This window comes from Lissotriton helveticus, chromosome 8, assembly GCF_964261635.1.
Source record: "Lissotriton helveticus chromosome 8, aLisHel1.1, whole genome shotgun sequence".
Taxonomy (NCBI): Eukaryota; Metazoa; Chordata; class Amphibia; order Caudata; family Salamandridae; genus Lissotriton; species Lissotriton helveticus.
The window spans coordinates 107,324,106-107,346,437 of record NC_136069.1 but is presented as its reverse complement, the minus strand read 5'-3'; the positions used below and the strand labels follow the sequence as shown (position 1 = coordinate 107,346,437).

The 22,332-nt window shown below is 42.6% G+C and overlaps 1 protein-coding gene across 2 annotated transcripts in view; it reads left to right on the top strand.

Moving 5' to 3' along the window:
- Positions 1–2,204: 2,204 nt before the first annotated feature.
- Positions 2,205–22,332, top strand: part of LOC144772417 (beta-1,4-galactosyltransferase 3-like) — a 568,172-nt gene continuing 548,044 nt past the window's right edge. Inside the window, exon 1 of one of the 2 annotated variants that reach the window (XM_078656711.1) lies at positions 2,205–2,484. The gene's annotated coding sequence lies outside the window, so the exon portion shown is untranslated. The remainder of the gene's footprint in view (positions 2,485–22,332) is intronic. The other variant, XM_078656712.1, reaches the window with a different exon arrangement.

The following is a 22,332-nucleotide window of genomic DNA, read 5'->3' as shown; positions in this document are numbered from 1 at the left end:
CACTCAGAAATAGTCCCCTTAGAAGAGAATGATTTTTCAGAACGTCTTTCAAAAAGATTCCAAGCTATTAAAACCTGGTTTCAATAAATTGGTGGTTCAGTTCTTGGCAAGATTCTAGCACCTTTGTTTGTGATAATTTTTGTGATAGTTTTGACAAAAATCAGTTGCATGTTACACAAGAGAAAGAAGCACATGAGGGAAAAGAAGAGAATTTACAAAATCAAGAAGGAACAAGAGAGGGAGGTAGAGCTTGAGGAGTTACGCAGAGCTCAATATGACAGTTGCAAGGATTTTGCTGAAACAAATCTTTAGGTAATACTAACAGAGTGAAATTGAACCATTTTCGTTTAAGATCAAAAAAATTCAAATTTTTGGGTGTGGTGTGGTGATTTGTTAATCACCAGATGAGGGGGTTGATGGAGCGAGATTCAGAAATGTTTTTCATTTCAACTCGTGAAGTCACACTTCCATTAATAAATAATAAGGCTAACAATTGTACTGTATGTGTATTAATTCAACCTAGTTTTAAGTTACATTACACGTGAATACATATGGGGTATTAACATGTGTGCTCATAATTGTGCATTATGTTGCATTTCCTTGTTTGTGAAAATAATAAATTAATCGTGTCCATTGTCATGTCAAAAATTAACTGCAGCTGTTTAGAATAAATGGCATGTGCTTATTTTGCTTCCCTGTCTATGTGGTGTAATTCTATTCTCTATAGGTGCATAAAGAACCCTGCTGGATTAAACGAAGAATGGTAGATATAAAATGCTGCTTTATTTGTACGCTATCAGCTAGGTAATTTAGACTAATGGGTTAATCATTAGAAATGGAGGGTGGCAACAGAACAAACTATATTACTCGCATTAATTATTCTTTTGTGTTTGTTTATATGATAGTTAATGAAAAAGGTTTTGGGCCTAGTGAATTTCCGTGTTTGCAAAAATCTGCTTGGAGCCAGAGTGAGTCCATGATGGCAACAGTTTTCTCCTGCCTGAAAAGTTTGTCGTGCTGAGATGACATTCTCTTAGCTGATCAAGGCCAAGGCCAGGAACCGGCAAAAGGCTTGTAGCAACCACGTATCCGAGGAAGCCAAAAACTTTTCTTGCATAGAATGTTGCGAACTGGAGGAAGCTGCGTTGTTCGAAAACCAGAGACAATGGTCTCTAAGAACGATGACGGAACTGTGATTCTAAAATGTGGTGACACGTCCCCTGTCACTTTTGGACCAATAGGACTCCGATTTCAGCAGAGAAAAATATATATTTTTTTAGATTAGCTTAGCGTAGAAAGGTATAAAAACTCTTGCCCCGTGGAAGAGTTATGCTTCTCCTTGCAGACCTTTTGATGAGGGCGTTATGCTGTTGGACTTCTCTTGGAACACGTAAGAACCCTCAAAGACTTTACTCTTTAATTCTTCTTTATAGTCAGCATTAGTTAGGGACTTAGGTTTTGAAAAATGCCAAACTGATAATTCTCATTTGCAATAATATTTTTGATTCATAATAAAATTGTCATAACTACTTGCAATGATTCAAATAAAAATGCTTTAATAAAATATCTAATACATTTTCCAAATGAGTAGCTAATAAAATCTTACTTTGGAAAACAAGCTGGTCTTGTTATTTCATGGGTATAAGTTACTTATAGTTAGATCTTATCGCCACAGTGGCTTAATTAACTTGTAGGGTTGTAAAGTGTGATGAAATCATTTACCATGGTTGTATACAAATGTATATAAATTTGTGAATAGGTTAATTAGGTCACATGATCCAGTTGGTTATAATATGTCATGTTAGATTTATGGGCCTCATGAGTGTTTATTGATTGATGGTGTATATAGTGGAGTTGGGTAGCATAGTTTATGATATATTTCCTATAGCCCGCTGGATCACCCATACATGTCAACATTTCTGAGCAGGAAAGTGGCAGATTTTTAAAAATAAAATCATGGGCATCTATTTTCCCCACAGAACTAATATTGCAGCATGGGCAACTTCAGAAATGCGACAGCTAAAATAAAGCAATTTTGGCTTGGAAAATCGTCAGTCTCACGCCTGAATGGGGTCTGGTGGAATGCCTGCGGACCTCAACGTGCTCTTAATTCAAATATTCAGGAGTGGCCGAAATATCACACGACGTGCCAGATAAGACAGCCTGCATCAAAACCTCGGTGGCAAGACAGCAGCACACTCCGTTAATCGGGATAGGCTCTGCCCCTCCAGTATCAACGCCTCTTCTGCTTCTCAAGCTCAGGAACACCTCAAACCGAGCCACGCGCCCTCTGACAGAAAACGGGCACCGCTCCCGCCGTGTGACCGCTCCGCCGCCACACGTAACGTCTGACGTCAGACGCCTCACCTCTCTCGGCTTAGCAAATGAGCTCGCCCTCGAGACAGACGAGGGCACTGGAAGCTGGATGCGTCAGAGCGCGCGCGGCACTCAAGCAAGAGGCGGTTTGTGAGCAGAAACCGGCAGGTAGGGTCCCTGTTGCGTCTGTGCGCATGCGCCACGGCCTGTCACCCTGCTCCTTCCTGTAGGGCGTCTTGGTCCTGTCAGGAGGGACAGCCTCGTGTCTGACCGAGGGGAAGCCTGAGCGCTGACATGGAGTGGGTCTGACGGGCTTGTGTGTTTACACGCTGCTCAGAGAGAAGTGTCAGCCTGCCGCCGCCTCACGGCGGAGGCACCCGGCACCTGTTGAGGTGAAGGCTTGGGTGGACACGTTCAGCTTTCATTTGGGAGTCCTAGTCCTCCACGTTTCATCACCAAACGCTATTAAATGATAGCTTCCGTACTGTATATTCATAAGTTCGCAGAGTTCGTGCCCTCTTTTCTAGACATAACAATCAGAGGCTCGATTATTCTCAAAGTGGTGGTGGTATATTTTATCGCGGTGTCTACAAATATCACTTTATAGAGCAAAACTTCCCTCTTCGGTATCCCTAAATGTGCCATATACGCACTGGTTTGACTAACTGAGGTATGTTATCAACCACCTAATGGCTTTCACCTGATTTGTGACTTTAATTAAACCAGTCATGGTTTTTATTACCACATTAGTTGTTCGATAAGAGAGCTCAATGGGTTACTGCTACTGAGGTCAATGTGCGCCCTCTAAGATGCATTTTGTAATACTGCCTGGCTGACTTCTGTTTTCTTCATCCGGAGGTTAGTACACATTCGAGCTTACTAGTACCAAACGCTGCAAAGCTGTAAGAGCTCATATAGATCACCTATTTTTTTGGGGAAATAAATAAATAAAAAAAGAAACGCGTCTGAACCTAATCTTTTGTGTCTTATAAATCCTATTGGGATTTAACCCCCTGAGAGTGCTGGTTTTCATTTTCGGAGCATATATTATATATATTCCGTGTTATTTAATAGAAATATTTCCATATGCTTTTTAAAAATGAAATGTTTTACTTTTGTCCAAGTCATTAGGTAAGTGCAACTCTTATTTGCTTCTGCAAAGCTTCCCTCTATACCAGTGGCCCAAACCTTTGACTTGAGTGAACCTGCTCTTAATCAGTACTGGATCAAGGGGACCCCCACTGAGTCTTTCATAGAAGCCAGGAACCCCGGCTTAAACAATTTCGATGATTTGAACCACAAAACAGTAAACAAAAACATAGAAATATGCATTCGTCAAACAAAACCAGATAGGATGATGTATCTTGTTTAGTTCTCCGATTTATAAAAAAAATAATTTTTTTTTGTTTAAATGTGAAGGTTGGAGCATTTCTAAATTCAATTGCGTCCATCCATAGTCCATACTGTATTCAGTTTGATGCATTTGTACTGCTCCCACAAATCAATCTGAGGATACCAATGTAATTTTTAGCCTCCAATTTCAAATTCCTTCATATTTACAGAACACTTAAACATTTTCAGTTTACATTTTCCTTCTTATGTATATACACGTTTTACTAGTCTGTTAAAAGTATTACATTTTCTAAGCCTTTGTAGATAGACCCTGTGAGTATGGGTTGTTAATACCCAGAAGTCCCCCAACCTCAGGTTAACAACCACTGCTCTGTGTTGTTCCTAAATGTTATTTTTATGTAGATGCTAAATACAAATAATGTATTTTTATCAGATCATATTTTTTTTCATTTGACTTCTGTATGTATACCCAGCCTCCTAATTGTGCTACATACCCAATCTGACAGTTTGAATGTACATACGTTTTGTTCGTTCATCTCTTGACTTGTATTTTATACAGTCTCAGAACTTTTAATTTTAACTTTTATTTTAATGCTAGGCCGTAATAACTTTTTTCAGCCCGCTTGTAATTAATTTTTAGGACACCCATCTGCCATTTACCCCTCTTCGTAGCTATTTTCCCCCTACCCCATCCAAAGAATATCACTAAGTGCCACAACCCTTTCATTCAGCTCCTATGCTGCCTCCAACTCACTCTCAAGCCAGAGAGTAACAACCAGTTGCAGCCGACGGCAATAAGGTAACCTCATCACAAAGTTCCTTCTGCCTCCCTCTTTCAGGCATAGTCCAATATAGAATTGGTCCCAGCAGAGCAATTCTTAACACAACACACAGTTGGAAACACAATAAACATAAATATACTAATATGTTTGTAAAGGTTTAGTGCAATGTTATTTAAACTCTACAATTGAATGGCCCTTGCTTCGTTATGCTATTACAGCAGACAGGTTACTGTGGCAGACTCCAACCGGTCGCGCCAGAGTCTGCTGCCTGTTCGGGGACAGAGGAAAACTCTACTGCTGGGGTCCGCGCTACTGAGAGCGCTGCTGCCTTGATCTGCAAGTCCCCCCCACCGCCGCTTTGTACATCGGACGCGGCTGACGAGCAGGGGGACTACCGGCACCATAATCCCTGGCTGGGCTAGCTCCGCCCACCCACGCCACTTGACCCGACCGGAGGCGCACAAAACAGCGCGGCTTCCTCCGCGTCGCGGGACGCGCGCGGGCGGCGCCGGGCTAAGCCCGGGCCAAGGGCGGGCCGTCTGAGGCCGTCCGAGGCTGGGCAAGGTTGGGTTGGGCCCGTTACTCTGCTTGAAAACCTGATTTAAGGAGGTGAGCCTGTGTTATAGCTGGGGGTTATTTATTGAATTGTTGACTCTTGGAGCACCTGTTTTACTCCGTGCTTCCGAAAAGCATTGTTTGTTAGTGAAATATGCCCGGCAAAAAGTTATCCCCTGCAAAAAACACTATGGACAACTATATCTTTCAGGTAGTTGCCAAAATTAATAGTGACAGGAGATCTTCACTTGGCCTGAGTTCACCGTTTGCCCTGAGTTCACCAACTTCGCCGGCTTCAGTTTTTGCCGAGTCCACAGAGCAACCTAGCTCCTGCTGTCCACCTGTAAGTGAATCTGACCAAGTTGATATCGCTGTAATGAACCGGTCGACTCTGATTGAGCTAGACAGCGAGAGTGAGACGGAGACTGATCAACAACTACCCGAGGACAAAGCTCCCACTCCGGTGCCTGCTCCACGATCCACCAGAGGGGCTAAAAAGCCACAGCCACAGCCAAAACGATTTGGGCTCAGATCAAGCCGCAAAAAGATTGCATCGCCCCCTAGCAAATCCACAAGGGAAGAAGATGACACTCTGGATGACGTTTCAATGTCTCTTACTAGTGGTCAATTTAAGAACTTACTGAGTATGATAGACACTAAGATAAAGGACATTGTTAATCCGCTGTTAGGCAGAATTGATAAACTCACTAAGGAAGTGAATCGCCTTGGGGGTTTACTGAATCAAACCTTATCTGAAGTAGGCAAACTACCGGATGCTGTTTCTAGTAGGGTTGAGTCCAGTAAGGCCTCTTCTTCTTTGGTGGGTGGTGGGGCTTCCTCACTACCAGATCCTTCAGTGGTTCCCTTGATATCCATTTTAGATAGTGCAGAGAATAAAGATGTTCCTTCAGATGCATCCTCCGCCCCAGAATCTGTAAATGGCTCGGTAGAGTTGATAGTTGAGGCCTCTCCATTGGTCTTGGTTTTAGCCAATGTTCCTCTCTTGCAGTCTGGTCAGGAAGAATCTACCTCATCCCTATTGTCTAAAGCACTTTATTGGCTAACAAATAATATGGTAATAACTCCTAGGGGTAAGCACCAATTGGCTGACGAAATAGTAAAGGCTAGAAGGGTGAGGTGGATAGGCAATAGCACAAATAAGTTTCTGGGTGATTGTGTCATCCTACATTTTTCTGACCCAGAGGTTTTGGCCAATATTCTACCCAACCTTCTACCTCCGCAGCGGAGATCGACTGAAATCATTCCACTCACTTTAGACTTTTTCTATCAGTGTAGTGGGAGGGTCTCTAATAAAACAATGCTAAAAACTAAGTGGAACGTTGTCCCAACAAAAGGGCGGAGGGAAGTGAAGCAACCAGAGTGGGGTCTAAATCTAGAGAATAGATTTTCTGCCTTTTCCAATCTTGATGACTGTGATTGACTCTCTCTAAATCTAAGCCAAGTACCACTAGCTAATGGGGATCAAAATTCGGATAGCTTATCTACCCAGAATGTTAATTGCCTTACCAATGATTTGTTGAATAACTTGGTTGTCCAACCAGAGGGTGAGGCTTGTGTACTAAACTCTTTTCCTGGATTACACCAGGGTCGTTTGTCAGGGGTTGCTAACCTACTCTCCTGGAATATAGCTGGTCTGACATCCAAGCTCGATTGTGGGGACTGGCTTGGTTTTGTTACCCAATTTGATATTTGTATATTCCAGGAGACTTGGGCTTGCGATCCTGTCTTTGTATTAAGCTATTTGAATTTTTATGTGCCAGCCGTCAAGGGTCCGAAAGGTAGACCTATGGGGGGGCTTACTATTTGGATTCGACAGGCACTAAATCTCTCAGTTAAAAACATAGCTATTGGACACAATGATATCCAGCTTATTAGGATTTCTAATGACAGAACAGGGTCACTTGATATTTACAATATTTATATTAGGAGTTCCAAAGGTCGATCTGAAACATTATTAACCTTGGCCGACCTCATCGAGGAGCACTCCGTTAAAAATAACATCGTTATAGCAGGAGACCTTAATAGGACGTTTGAGCCATTGGTTGTGGGAGATGCTTTCACTGGTGCTGATGAGGATTCCTTCTGGGGCATCCCTGAACTACAACTGAAACCAGTCTCCCGTTGGACAGAGGACATTATAGCTATTAATGCACTGTGTCTTGAAAAAGGCTTGAGAGCTACGAACGGGAGAACAGCTAGGGACAGAATTGGTTCACCAACTTTCGACAATGGGAGGCACAAAAGTCGAATTGACTATGTGATCTGCAGTTTGCATCTGTGGCCTGCCCTTTGTGATATGGAAGTCATTATAAGATCTGAGAGTGACCATAACCCCCTATGTGTGACTCACAAATGGTGGCCTGCTGAATCAAACTCTAGCTGCACGAATGAATTAGTTCCTCCGCCCATTATCCCCGAGAACAATATGCGTAGACTACGTTGGGACACTGTAGCGAGAAATCAGCAGGCTATTGATATTATCAACAGTGCAACTGATCAAGCCATTCTAGCTATGGAACTGGCTAATGCCTCTCCTAAGGATCTGGGTGAAGTGGTCAAAATACATGATACCCTCTTTGGTAAGATCAAGGCGCACTTTCTAAGACCTGATAAACATAAGGGGGTTATTACCAGAAAAGATGCTAGATGGTATAACTCTGATTGTAGGAAGGCAAGACTCGACCTTGGCCGGGCAATCAAGAAGCGAGACTGTGTGTCTGTTCCTCTAGCTAGGAAAGAATATAAAGTATGCATTGCTAAAGCTAAGAAGGATTGGGACGAGCAACACTGGTGAAAACTGAAAATGGCCAGTGACAGGAAGGATTCCAGAGTATTCTGGAATATTGTAAAATGGGGTTCTGAGAGAGCTGAAGAGTCACCAAGTAATAACGTCTCACAGGAGGCATGGGTTAAATTCTTTAGTTCGCAATACACTCTTAATACCCGGGTCTCAGTTGACGACAGTACGGTTATGAAGTTTTTTGAAGATGACAATTTTAACTATAAAGAGATTATGTCTGCAATCTGTGCAGTAAAACGCGGGCGAGCTCCAGGTCAAGACGGAGTACCCGCTGATATATTTTTAAACGATAGTGAACGCTGGTGCAAATATATACATTTGCTTATAAATTCAATTGCTCAAGGAGCAGATGTCCCTGATTCATGGAGGGGAGCAGTTATTATCCCCGTGTACAAGAAGGGGGACCGAGCTCAGCCCTGTAACTATAGGCCTATCAGCCTCATTGACACTGTGCAAAAAATCGTGGGTCGCGTGGTGGTCAATAGGCTTCTCGACTGGGCTGAGGATTTTAATATTCTATCTCCATTCCAAGCAGGTTTTAGAAGGGCAACAAGCACGATCGATCAAGTGTTCCGCTTCCAATTATTACAGTGGAAAACCGTGGTTCTGGGGGGGTGTAGCCTGTACGCGGCATTTGTCGACTTGCGGGCTGCATTCGACCTGGTCCCACGTGCAAAACTGTGGCAGGTTTTGCATAGCTTGGGGGTTTCCGATGAGTTACTAACCCTGATACTGCGCCTCCACGAGTCTAACTATGCAAAAATTCAGTGGGGCGGTCACGGGATGGTCACTCCTGATTTCCGTGTTGAAAAAGGGGTCAGACAAGGGTGCTCAATGGCTCCTACTCTATTTACATTGTTCATAAACGGGGTAGTTTCTCGATTGGTAACTGCGAATGTTGATGCTCCTTCTCTTGCAGGACTAAAAATCCCCATATTAATGTTTGCGGATGACACGCTAATTTTATCAAAAACCCCTAGTGGACTACAGCGTGCTCTGACAATTTTTGAGAACTTTTGTGGGGAACATGGACTGGAGGTGAATACTATGAAAACTAAACTAATGAGCTTCAAGCCGCAGCGTAGCTTTAAGTCCAAAATTATGATGAGTGGTGGGCCTTTAGAGTTAGTTAAATCATTCACATACCTAGGTATCCAAATAGCTGATGACCACAGGTGGAGCCAGCATATAAATATTGCTATTTTGCGACACAAACAAATAGCTGGCACAATTAATTCTGAACACAGGAAGTCGCTAACCAAACCTGTTAAACCAGCCCTATTGGTATATGAAGCAAAGGCTATTGGGTCTGCACTTTACGGTGCTGAAATGTGGGGCTTTGAAAATCTTACATCTCTGCAAGCCTCTGAAAATAAATTTTTAAGAACTCTTACCGGTACACCTAAAAGTACTCCGTTGTTGCCTCTCCGATACGATCTAGGAAGGAAACAAATCAAGGACTTGGCCAGATTACGCCCGATCTTGTATTGGCGCAGACTCTGGACCACTCCTGAGCTCTCACATTATGCCGCGGGTTTTGTGGATGTGATCAAGGCTGATGGCTTTCACAAGATAAGCTGGCTTAAATTATTGAAAACTATATTGTTTGAGCTAGGGTTGAGTTCTTTATGGCAGGACCCTGCTGGGACATCTTTCCCTTCTAAGCGTGTCTTAAAAGATATTTTTTGGGAATGGATTGCTACTAAAACTTTAAATGCTTCAAGCTCTGGGTCCATGTCTTCGCATTTTCTTGAGGCCAAAATGTATCCAGTCTTGGAACCATATTGGGATATCATCTCCAAACCAGGTGATAGGAAGCTCTTATTCCAACTGAGAGCCGGTGCACTTCCTATAAAAACATTGACAGCTAAATGGGGTTCAGGTGGAAATAGCACCTGCCCAGCTTGTGGGTTGGGGGATGAGTCTCTGGGTCACTTTCTGTTTTCATGCGGATCATATGTTATTCCAAGACGAGTATGGTTAGCTCCTATGTGCAGGAACCTTGGGACATCAAGTAGTTCTGTAGCTATGCGAATTATTTGTACGACTCAAGTTTCTTGGATCCTGATAGCTACAGCAAAATATCTGGGTTGGGCATGGATGCTCAGGCAGAGACTGCTAGTTAAATAACTATTCTCTGCCCGACAATTTAGACAGAGACTGCTAGTTAAATAACTATTCTCTGTGTGACAAATTGGTCCTCATGAATTTGACATTACTGCTTTTTATTTATCAACGACCTTGTATCAAGATAGAGACTGCTAGTTAACTAACTATTCTCTGTCTTGATTAATTGATTTTTTGCATTTGTATAATTGCTTTTAGACTCCAGCGTTTCACATCTTGAAAATTATTTTTATCAAATGTTTTAATCCTTTTAACCGATTGAATTTTTATATGTAACCTATAGTGTTGCGTCAATGTGCTGGATTGTAAATTTAATTTGTTTTTAAAATTCTTGTGTATATTATGCTTTTATGAGTAATAACTCGAATAAAGCACTTTTGACTTGACTGGCAATGTTATTTAATCACATTGACCGTGACAAATGCTTATGAGTCAGCGAATAAATAAAAAAAATTAAGCAAACTACAAGTGCCCTACATGGGGGGAAGAAACGATTGGGTGGATAAAGAGGTATAGTGCATAAAGTGAGGGCCCTGCTAGAGAGACGGAGGCTTCTCCAACACTCCGAAATTAAGCAACAGATGGGCTGTACGAGTGTTGACGACCCAGAACTATAGAGATTCTTTGGAAACGACGCATTGGAACTTTACAGTCCAAGGGACATTAATCATTTTTCTGGCTTGATGGCCACTCTAAAGGTACAAATTCCCTATTAATTAAATCCAAGTGCCTACCACCCGCTCTACACCTTTGGAGCCTACAGGCCCAGCAATCTACGCTACCACCTGCAGTCAGTGGTGGTTAATGGTGCCCCCATCCTCCCCCACACACAGTCCTGAGGAAGACCCCGCCGTAAGGGATTAAACAACCTACATATATCCGGGGGTTGAAAAGTCGACTTTATAACTGTCCCATGCCAGTTTGATCAACAGCGATTGTTCGATGTGATCGTGTTGTTTTAATCATGGCTATGCATTTCTTATCATTTTCATTGTTAGGCTTAAGTTTAAGCCGTTCTCCTATGTAAATAATTGTGGGATGAGTATAATGTCCCTACCTTTCCTTTACACTTTTTTAACCCTCACTTGATGCACAATACCTCTTTCTCCCCCCAATCTTCCACCCCCCCCCCCCCATTGTGGGACACTTGTCCTTTGCTTTTTTTGATTTATTCCCTGACTCGTAAGCATTTTTCACGTTCAATGTGCTTAAATAACATTGCACTAAACCTTTACAAACATATTAGTATATATATGTTTATTGTGTTTCCAACGGTGGGTTGTGCTAAGAATTGCTCTGCTCGGACCAATTCTATATTGTACTATTTCATACCCTGGTCCCAGTGCCTTGTTTGGGTTTACCCTTTCATTGTAACTCCCTCTTTCAGGCAGTGGTCAGTTTGGAGTACAAAGCAAGGAGTAGGTTTTCATACTTGCCAACATCTGGGAATATCTGTGAGGAAGAATTGGAGGGAAAAAATCAGGACCCTTTTGCCCTCAATATTAAGCAGCAGACTGGGTAAAAAGGACCCAACACATGCTTTTAAAAATGATGTTTATCCCACCTGAATCAGGAGTTTTGGTATATTTATAGGTGGTGCCAGCTGCCTTCATGTATCAAAGGTAAAGGGTGCAGTCTGCTACAATAGCAAAAGAACTTGCGAGGGGAAAGCTCCTTGGATCAGAATTGCAATTTTATCTCCGTTAATGATTTTTATCCATACTTACCGTTTCATCATCAGTCTCCTGATTTTTTTTTTTTGTTACATTTATTAATTTGTAAATCAGATTCATCCAAACTAAATATTTGAGGTGCACATATTTTGTTTTTAATTTTTGCCAGGCTCAAATTTATGGTTGCACCAATAGTTTTATACTCGGATTATTCCAATATATGTTAAAGACCGCAACGTCTCCCAAATCTTCCTCGTCTTAAATCATCTTCCCACGAAAAGAACGTTTGATACCATTGACTGAAAAGTGAACCAGCCCCAGCACAACAAGGTTTGACCTGGCCAGAGAGCAACACTTGACTGTTGCTTGTGGGGGTGCCTGGGGCATTACTGGCCTTGGTCCTGTAGTATACAACTAATGGGATACTAGGACCTTGCGTTGGGCTGAGCAAATGAGTGCTAAGCCCCTTATGGCAGCCCAGGCACATAAGATCTAACTAAGCGCATGCAAGGTTATTCACAAAGATAACTTTTTTCACTTTTGTGTAATTTACTCTTAGACTTTTGAGTAACCTTTTTGGCTGTTCACAAAATCTGAGTGTAAGATTACTAAAAGGTATAGTAGACTTGCACGTCTCCACACACTTGAGCCAAATTTAGGAGTGCAAGTTACTACAACCAAAAGTTATTTCAGTACCCCATATGGCCAATACTGCAACACCTTCCCATGTAAAATAATGGACGCAGGGACTTAAAATGTTGCCATTGGAGTCCCTGACATTGAAAGGAACTACTTTGTGTGAGGATGTACTCCTACTCCTTGTGAAAGTGAAGTCTCCAATGGCTGAAATAGACTTTAACATTGCCCTATTCTATATACAGAAGTAAGGCAAAGGTGAATGACACAACCGTGCAGTAGTAGATGAAGAGGGCTGGCTGAAAGCCCCTTGCTCTCAATCGCAGGAAGTTAACAAATGTGCGAGGTGAGCTGATCCATATCTATAATAGTTTTTCTGCTCCCTGAGGATGCCCCCCACCCCCAAAAAAAATCCTGGTGGCCTAGTGTGGTTCTTGCTTGGAGATCAGTGTCAGACACGATCCTCAGGCATATATCATTGGTAGAGTGGCACCATTGGAAAGGGGTTACTCTCCCTTTGCCAGTGGTGCCCCTTATATCACCCCATTGCACGTGGGGGGGACGAGGGGTTTAGAAGGCGGTGGCAGGAAGACCCTGGGCTGGCATTACGTAAAGAAAATGGATGCTGTATTTTCTATTCTCAGGAGGGAGTCTCATTGTGCCCTACTTGGGGGCAGGATCGTTGCTCCCCACAGAAAATGAAACGATAAACTTCATTATATGCCCCACTCTTGCATACAAATCTCCCTCACATCTGGTGGCAGTTCCTGCTTGTGTGTTGTGTTAAGTCTGCCATCCAAAAGCAGGAACCTTTTTGATAGAAGCATTGCTGATGAGGGAAGATTCTCCACTTTCAAGTGAAGCCTATTTTTGAAAGACTCGGCTGTGGAGAGGGGGGGGGGGGTTGAAAGATCCCACTGTATGTGTGGAGCTGCCCTTACCTGTTCCTCTGTGCATGCTGTCCGGTGGGGTAAAAGCATGCTAACGTCATTGATGGGTGTGGTGGGAGCTAACATGGAAACCATTCAGCTGTATTCGGGTACGGTCTCAAGAGGACAACAGGTTTCCCCGTATTTCAGGGACCTAACTTCACCTATGGGAGTCTACACTCTTCCTAGGGATTTGAAATAACACACTGCGAATCTGACAATTTTGATTATTGGGATAGCAATTATAATATTGATGGACATATTTACTCTGGATACAAGTTCTCCTTGATGTTAATTCGTGTCAGGAGATCTAGACTTTGACTACATCTAATACCCTAAGATCTTGACTTTGACTACATCTAATACCCTAAGCCCTGAGGAAGTCGTAGGGGTGTTACCCCCAAACCACGAAACACATTGGCTAAAGGGAGTGTAAGAAATAAAAAGCATCAAAGAAGAAACAACAGTCTATGTCATTTCATGTTTTCTCAAACTGCATTAAACTTTTATTTGACGTGGAAATGTGTGTGCTTAAAAAATTGTGAATAGTGGAAACCATTCATTGTTGGCCCCCTTACAGATTTAAATTGGGTGAAAACTCCCCGTGCAAGCACCGGAGGTTATCCCAGTCCCCTCCAAAGCGTAGGTGAACTGTTCATATCCACTGCACTGCAGAAGATGGATGAATAATTCATCCTTAGCACTGTATGAGTTAACAAATCTCTGCTCTTTTGCCCGCACCAAGCTTCCTTTAATGATCTCGGTGTTCTCCTTTATCTAAGCACGATTACTTAGTTGTCCTACCCTCTGCAATCCGCCAGATTCCCTTCCTCCACTAAAGCGCCAAGATGCTCCTTGGAGTGAACGTTGCGCTATACAAAAGCCTCTCCATTCATTCATTCATTCATCTCCTAAAGGAATATATTAGAAGTATTTTAGCTCCCATAAATTGAAAGAAAGTTGGTCTCTTATTAATGATAAAAAATACATGAAATGTGTGCCAGGAGATTTGCCAGAATGACAGAGTAATAATTTGGCTTAATACTGAACTGCATCTACTCTAGCGCATTGAGGAGGAGAGGTGCAACATGACAGTCCAATCCGCGCCATGCAAGGTGCATGCTTACAGTTAACGACTTGGTTCAAGTCAGTGGAACCGATTCAATTTACACACCTGAAAACAATGACCAGTAAAAGGGAAATCAGAGACTGGACTCCTTTTTGCTACCTTGGTGACGAATGGCGAGGCGAAATACGAATAACCTTCCCTAACCCGTACCTCCCAATGGCACTGAATTGACACCTCCGTTATTTCTCTTATGAAGTGCTAATTGCACCACAAACATTCATTTAAAGATGTTATGGCAAGGGGAACGTTTTCTTGCCTGACGAGTTTTTTTAACGTGTGCACCAAACAAAAGGAAGAGTGTACATGTTCATAGCACCACACCTTTTCGTACCTTTAACCCCTCCCTGCCATGTCGTTTTTCACAATCTAACCGCCAACAGATTGATTTTCTGTGCGAGGAAGGTGAATGAATATTCGCAAACGATGATGGAGTGTTTTTGTTTGCCATGGTAAGCTGCATTTTCTGTTGCTAGCTCGTTAGTTATCAGTTGGCTGTTTCTTGTCACTCAGGTGAAATTCGGGGTTACCTAAATTGGAAATACAATCAGATAAGACGTAAGAATTTTGACGCTCTGTCAGTGGGAAATATTTAGTCTGTTTCTCTGTTGTTCTTGGCATTAGAAGTGCAATAGACTGATTACAATATTGTGAGCCAGTATTTGGAGGTTTGTTGCTTACCTCGTAAAGGTATATGTACTGCTGCTAATAAGTATGTGAGTATGGTATCGTTGTGCTCTAGTGTGCCATGCAGTTTTATCAAAGGAACTTTTGCTCTTGTTGAAATATGTATGCTTTCCCTCCCTGTTACCCTAAGAGTGGGCAATAATAGTAGCTTCGTTGTGTCACCAGCTGTTTAAGATAGCCCTTTTTGTCCCCATGGCTCCCTTGGGTGGTGGTTTGTGGTAGTTACTGCTGCCACTTGGCCAGCTTAAGGGTTCTTTGGCGTTCAGAACTTGGACGTTTTTAATTGAGGTTCAATGAGAGGAAGCGCCTCAATGTGGCACAGAGAGAGTGGTGGTTGCCTGTTGTTGTGTGGTGGAGGTTTGTCATGCTGAGGTGGGTTGTAGAGTGGTTCTGGGAAATATTAATTCAGCCCGAGATTGATGGTCCCTGGCGAATATTTAATGGGAACGATAAATGCAGCATGTAGAATTCGGAAGGAAGCTGCAGGACCCACAGAGGCTTATGTCCTGTTTCAACATTAAGTATCTGGAGCCTGAGTCCGATTGCAAGTGTCACTCTGTTATATACGAGAATATATACATGGTCCGATTCAGAACGGTTTTTTGATTGTGCTTGGGTGCAGGAAAACGTATTTGTGAATTTAAATTCCTTCCCAGCAACACCTGCTGATCTACAAATGTTAAAGAAGGACTAATTTAATTTCTTGGGTGAAAATTAGTAGACAACACCACTTTTATTTTATTTAATGGCGGAGCAAAGAAAAGGGGTTTCTGCACAGCAAAAACTAGTTGCATATTTAAATTGTATTTATTGACCCCCGCCCCCACTAGGGACATATTTTTAAGTGTGTTATGTCTACGCTACACATTCAAAACCTTTCAGGTGATGGACAATGTGCATACTTACATGTTTTTCATGTGATTACTTAAGGAAATCTGCAACTGTCCTAGGTTTTTCGAATCCTTTTGAAATTCTCAAACCAGTCATCCTACAGGGAAACAAAAGTCTGCATCACAAACAGAAGGGCTTTATGAATTGGCCCACACATTTGTACACTGCTTTTCCCCATTTCCCCTAGTTTTAAGACCTAAAAGGCCAACATACTTTGTAAACATTATTTGTCAGCTCATTATTTAACAACTTTGCCACAGTGTACACAGCATTGTAATGCCATGTTTATGATGTACATCTAGGGGATCTTGTCCATGCTTCTCTTTTAAATGTATGCATGTTCACAAGTGTAATGTATATTTTGTGTAAATGGTAATATTGAGCTAGATTACATTTTGCACTTCTTGAGACATATAGTTTGTGTATTGGAGGGATCTGTTCCAGTCTTCCATCAAGTGTTTGAATCACATTCTTACACTTTTGTCAGGTCAAGGTATTTGAACTGCAAGAGAGCTTTGTATATAACTGAGACTGTTTTCATTCCAATCTTTGTATCTTACACCATGTACTGTGCCACGAAGAGCTCAAGCATCCATTGAAGACATCAACGTATCTTTAGGTTCATGGGCAGCTGGATTTAACCCACTAAAATGCCATCTTTTGCAATGAAAGTGTGTAGTCTCTTACCTTCATCTAGGCTCCTTTGTACACCTTAGCACAGAAAAGCTGACACTTCTACGTATCCTAATGTCTCTATTCGTTGAAAAGTTTTGGAAACTAGATAGGCATCAAATTGGAGATCCCAGTTTGACTTTTACAGACTAGAGTCCGACATTTCCAGACTGCATCTGTTTTGCTTGGTATATAAAGTTAATAGTTTCGTCCCTCAGGACCAAATAGTTCATAGTATTGCCATGAATCATTGTTTCGAGCAAACCATCTTCATTTAAAAGTACCACACAGCCACAAACTTGAGTGGTGCTTCCAGATATTAAACTTCTAACTCTGTGAGTCCCAGTCCATTTTTTTCATGCAGTTTTTTGTGTGTGGACATGGCTATTTGATGTCTTCTTATGGGCTGTGTTAGTCTACTCCATGTTTTGCTAAGGCCTTCAATGGAAGTGTAATAGAAGCGTTTGGAAGAAATCAAGGGATATGGGCTGCACCACCAGCTTTCACAGGACCACCCAATCCATCATTGTTCATGGCAATTGCAGTCAAAACTTCTGAGGTCTTGGGCACGTACAGAGCCGTCTGACCTATATATATATTTTTGGGGGTGGAATTTTTATGTAGCGTGAACTAGACCCCGGGGTATTGGAGCGTTTTACATGACCACCGGTTACGTTACATTCTGGCACATTTGATATGTGTAAGTCCTTTGGATACTGGAATTCACTTCTTTTAAAAGGACTGTCTCTCTAGTTGTAGTTGAGTAGGAGTTGTAACTCCTACTCTTGTACAGCTGTAGAGGGATTTCTTTAATTTGACCTTAATCTGCTTCATGGCCATAACAGTTAACCACTTCTCGTAGTCGCAGGATGCTTGTGTACAGCTCTCCGATAAATAGTAATCCATCATCAGCAACAGGGACACTAGGGTCCTGTCTTTATAGTTGTCTCTCCACCTCAAGACTTTGATTTCCTAACACACAGCCGTGGCTGCACTGCAAGAGCAAAAAGAATGATTGACAAAGGGCTGCCTTGTGTTTCTTGTTAGAACAGATTGTTGACCTATCTCCTAAAACTAGCAGTTTGTATGGGGTGTAGTAATCATATACATTTCTGGGCCAAAGTTAATTTTCTTCAGTGCAATGAAGTTGAAAGCCCACCCCAGAGAATCTAAAGCCTCGGCATCTAGGATGACTATTAACTTGGTAACTTGATCATCCTCAACCTCATCAGTTACACGAAAGATGTGTTTTGTTGTGGTCAGTGAGTCCTCTACAGGATTAATTCAGACCGACCTTTGTAACTGCCCTCAATTTATACTGGTTGTGTCCTATTTACTATGACCTTGTAAAGTAAATTTAAATCAATGTTGAGCATAGAGATTGAGCTATGGCGCACAACTCTATGGGGTTTTTAACCACTGTGAGTATGGCCACTCTGACTGCTTTGGTAGTGTAGGTACTAGAGTACCTTTCACTCTTGAGTGTTCATCCAAACCAAGCAATTGTGAATCCACTGTGCCTTGTCATGTTTCATTGCATTTGGTGGAAAGCCCATCTGCAACCCGTGTTTTACTTCTGCCTATGGTATGCCCTACCACTATCACTGTGAAATGGTAACCATATATGCAATTGATGTCCCACTGGCTCTTACTTTGTGGTACTCTTTTAAACAAGGTAAATTGGATCACATGGAATAGCTGGGAGGGCTTAAGCACCCTTGGTCACGTGTCAGTCAAGCATATTGCTTCTGCTTCAATCCTACTGGCATTTCAGAGGTACTAACATGTTGGATGTCGTCTATTGCCCATATTTTCCTGCAGGCCACTGCTAAGGTGTGGGTGTAAATTGGTGATTGTGGTCTTAAATGATCGATGTACATCCATATTGCCAATACTTTCCATGAATAATTCTGTGAGCTTTCATTTACCGTCTGGCATCCAAGATACCATTCCTGCTAAAAGCAGGCACAATTCCAAACTGTCTGAGGGCCGGCACAAAGTTACAATAAATAAACGTAAAACATGCCAATTAACAGCACAGAGTTGCTTCTTGTGCATGTGGCAAGTGAACACCATTTTTGCCTTTTTAATAGTGTTTTCTTGTTAAACGGGCTAATGCTGCATTCTGTCACAATGAGGAACATCATTGCTGTATGTAAAAAAAATCCTAGTCGTGTTCAGGATAGATGCATTTGCTTTCCTCTGTGTTAGACGTAAGCTGTGTGAAATAGGTTGATCAGGGGCACATTTAGTCACTTGTCTCTCATGTGACTAAAATACCAGTAGGCTGTGACTGATAATCAAATTTACCAGAGTGATAAAGCCTACTGTTATCCAATAGGCCAGTAAACCTCTGCTTCGGAGGGAATGTTTTCCAGTGTCTAAATTTGTGATTGTGGTCTGTCATTTATCTTGTTTTTTCAACTTGACTATATTTGTGTGATCATTTTTAAATGATTCTACCTCACTGCGGCCCAGTTTCTGTATCTGAAACTGTTTTGAACAGTTGGCCATATGGTTGGATGCCAATATTAATTGCTATGTGAATATTACTTGTGCGCTACTTTGAAGTGTTTGTAGTTAGCGCCCTAACATCAAAAGGTGCTTCTTGCTGCCCATATTATCAAGTTCTAATCTGAAATTGAAAGTAGAGCACATACAGTCATAACGCCACATAAAAGAGAAACTATTCAAAACAAAGTACCACAGTGGTCTTACAACCGGAGCAAAATGGTGAAATAAATCTCTCCACTCATTCCAGAAGGTGAAAATATCACTTTCCATCCTAAAAAGCGCTGAGGTGTGTTACTGCTGGCTGTAAAAATTCTGCTGGTAGCAGATTCTCATAACCGGTAAATAAGACCATTCATGGAAAATGTAAACGCAACTAAGCTTTTCTTGAGTGTTCTCAAAGCCAGATCCAGCTTCCACTGCCCGAACGAGAACCAACTCTCAATACATACTCCAGACTACACACTCTGGTATTGACAGAGGAAGGGTTTTGGCTACATGATTTCTGTTAATGTCCATGTCCAGTGGTGACTCGCAGAAAATGTGCTATGTTAGTGGTAATGTTGCCACTAATGCTAATTTCTAATGGTAGTAATGCATAATAGCAACACTGCTGTCATTACCAGTTGGTGCTATGGTACTCTACTGCTGGCTGTATTTCTCACAGACTCAGACCCTAAACATTTGGGTGATGAGTTTCTACAATTATGGGCATTTTTTTTTATCCATGTGGCTTAACTGCTAACAGAATGTTTAACCAGGCATGAATTACATTACCATTTCGTATAGAAGTTTGGAGGGTTTTTTGGTGTATAGTTTTGTATACCATTTAACAATGTGCAGAATGTATTTTCACAATTGATTATACATGTACATACTGATATAGCTCAGTATATATCCATCTTGAAGCATTCAACAAGGCCGACAAGGGACTCGAAATCCCAGGAGACAGCCTGCTCATATCGCATCACCTGTGTCTGCCTGCGGGGACCATAAAATCACCTCTCCGTGGGACATGCGCCGGGCTAAGCCCGGGCCCAGGGTGGACCCGTTTGAGCCCGTTCGAGACAGGCAGAGGCTGGGCTGGGCCCCCCTCTAAGGCCCTGGATATCAACAGTTGACCTGCCTTTCCAGTAAGTGGACTCAAAGACTGATATCTGCGCTAATTTTAATTTCCTTCTCCATCGTTTTTAACTAATCCTGATTTAACATGGCAGCACGTGAGGGAAGAGGAAGGAGGGGAGCTGGAGACTGGTACGTTGGGGGAACTCTTGACCAATTTATAACGAGGGCCACGTCCATGCTCGCCCATGAGATCGAGATCGCGATCACGGAGCGACGTCTTTCCATTGATCCTGTGTTCTCAAAACGATAATCTCTGGGGGGGTGTAATATAAACGTGTGCTCACCAGAAAGACACTGCCGGTCTGCTCCCGCGATTGGCTCCCAGTCTGAGAAAGTAAGCCCACAGCAAATCTTGGCATCACCTAATATTGATGGAGATCCTTCGAACCCTACGTCTCTGCCATGTAGTACATTGCCTAATTCATTTGGGAGTACGGTCACGTGCGCAGTGGAAGTCCATAAAGAGCCCTCGCAATCTATGGACTACACTCAGGGGGTTGCCTCTAAGAGAAAAAGAGGAGGTACACAGCAGAGGGGAAAGAAGCCTAAGATCTCTAAACCGAGTAAACAGAGAGCCGCCACATACAGACCCTCCAATCACCGAAGTATGACAGGAAACTCTGCAGTGATTGCCATGAATATGGATGAAATTGCAACTGGTTTACCGCAGTCTAAGTAAGTGTACTGGCAAAAAATAGGTGCTCTCATAACATCTTCTCTGGAGCCCCTAATGAAAAGACTTTTATTAATTGAGAATAGGCTTGAAAAATCGGAAGGACTGATAATGTCTACTTTGGGAGGTATTGAAAACAAAGTAATGAGTGGTGGCCATGCAAACGAGTTAGTGAGGGAGGGAGGAAGGGACCCTGCAGCCTGTTCCAGTATCACACTGCCATCAATTGTGGGTCCGGTTGTGCAATCAACGGGCCCAAACATGCCATGGGATGGAACACTGAGTGGTGGAAACTTAGTTCCCTCAGAGATATATGGGGTAAGCCACAGTAATGACCGGGATAGGAATGAGGCAAAGAACTCGCATCCCTACCTAGACCTACCCCCAGATTGCACACCTTATGTTACAGTTCTGACTGGTGTTCCTGAATTGGAAGATGGTAAAGTTGAATCTTATGATCAATTAAAAAATAAGACAATACACTGGTTAAACAACAATAGACCACTGCCCCGAGATGCAAAGTGTAAGATCCTCTTTGTAAGGAGAGCGAGTTGGGTAGGAGGCAGTACAAAAAATTTAGCAGGAGACTGTATTGTCATTAATTTCAAAGATCCTAAGGCGGCGGACTATGTCTGCTGGGGCTCTCGGACACATCCACAATCCTCTATCTAGGTCCGGAATTTAAGTTATTTCTATATTCCAGCAGATCATATACCTAATTCTGAGCATTATGATTGCCACAGGGACAGGATTGGTCAGTCAGCTAGGATGAGAGGAGGGGCTGACGGGGTGAGGAGCGAGTCTTGGTCTGTAGTACCAGGGGGAGGAGACACGCATGGTCAGCAGGTAGCCCCCCCCTTGAGGGAGGGGGGGAGGGCTGGCACTTCCACTATACAATACATATGCCCCACTCCACTGGGGAAGGCATCTTAGCGAAGTGGACTGACTACAGGGAGAGAAATCAGGTCAAGTAAATGTTTTAATCGTGGCTTCTTCAAACTTAAAACCACAGGTGAAGGAGCACTCAAGGGGCGTTACTTCGAACACGCACCAGTCCGCCACTTGCAATATAAGGCCACCTGGGACTGAGGCTTTTCAAAGCAGTGGTAGGCCTTTCACAGGTATTTGCCCCCCCCCCCTCAGACCCCCCCAGGGAGTTCTTTTGCATTAGTATCCTGGAATATAGCAGGCTTGTCAGCTAAATTCTGTAATCAGAAATGGTTGGAATTCATTACTAAATTTAAAAAGATTTGTGTACAGGAAACCTGGGAGGTAGACCACACTAATTTCCATCTAGCTGGGTATAAATCGTTTGAGCAAGTAAGTCCATGGCCGGAAGAGCGAGGGGAGGTCTCCTAATACTCGTAGATTTGTGCTTGGAAGGGGGCTGGGTTGATTTAAAATGGAATTCAGATTGCATGATAGGACTCTGGTTCAAAAATAGGGGCCTCAATA